The sequence below is a fragment of the Tupaia chinensis genome, unplaced genomic scaffold (assembly GCF_000334495.1).
Source record: "Tupaia chinensis unplaced genomic scaffold, TupChi_1.0 Scaffold143986_1, whole genome shotgun sequence".
NCBI classification, from domain to species: domain Eukaryota; kingdom Metazoa; phylum Chordata; class Mammalia; order Scandentia; family Tupaiidae; genus Tupaia; species Tupaia belangeri.
In genome coordinates this window covers 141,177-142,444 of record NW_006203837.1, presented here as the reverse complement: position 1 = coordinate 142,444, position 1,268 = coordinate 141,177, and positions in this window count along the sequence as shown.

The following is a 1,268-nucleotide window of genomic DNA, read 5'->3' as shown; positions in this document are numbered from 1 at the left end:
ACTCTTTCCATATCTCTCTCTCCAGTGAAGGACAGTTACTTTTAGCAAATTAACAGAAGAAAAATACAGTTATTATCCTTGACCATCTAAAGTATACTAAATGTATTTTCTTAAATTCTTTTATTATAGTCACCAAATTGTTTCATTTAGACCTGGACTTTGACTATCAAAATTCCTGCCACATGCAGGGATGTCTCTGGACACAAACCTGGAACATTTCTACATAGTTCCTGCTCTCAGAGCATCATATTACACCACTGTATCATGATCAGGCCTCATTTGAATTGCTTTAGAAGAAACATTATACACATGGACTGTGTATATATACATATATGTATATGGGATTTAAATATACCATTAGAGAGAAAGCCCTGAGACTATTTACATATTTCCACAACCTTAACATGTTTAGGTAACTGTACACATATATGAATTTTTGGTTGTCAGTCATATATTCCAGTGTTCAGTGTACGATTTACAACTGTAGTTAATACTTTAATTGAGCCTAATTGCAATACATCAAGTTATAGAGCAACCATAAAGAAGAAGAATAATTTTGTTTAAACTCATTTTTTTAAACACTTAGCTTACTTATAGGAATTTCTTTAATTTCCCTGCTCTGCTTTCCATTGTATTCAAAAGTTGACATCACTTATAATAGAAAATATTCTAATAAATGTCCAAGATTAAAAAATAAATCAATAAATATAATTTTTATTCTATCAAGAACATACTATAGACAAATTTGCCCAAGGGATTCCTCCAGTTAGTGAATATATGTCAGACGTAGGAAAAACACTCTCCAAGGTACAGTCTCCATCCAACAATAGTGTCATCACAAGCACACATCAGAAGACTAAAGGAGAGTCTGATCTTTTACAAAATTTGTGTTCAGTAAGTCTTTCCATCTCCCTTACTCTACTTTTTAAAATAATTTTAAAAATATTTGTATGCATTCATTTTAGGTATGCTTACTATGCTTGGAGTTGAGAAGAGTTTGTTTAGTTAGTAACATTTTCAAAGGATAGAAAACTGGTTGCTCCTGCTGTCTTATTCCTACTAGAATTTCTATGGTCTCTCTAACAGTGCACATACCACCCTAACCCACTGCCTCATGGTTGATCTCTCCCAAGATTTGCTTGGGAGATCACAGTTCTTTGATGTTTAGTCCAGATGAGCAGCTTCCAGCTATCCTCTTCCAATGATCCAGTCCATACAATAAATAGCATCTTTTTTTCATGTCACAGAAAGTGTTGTATGCTAAGTTT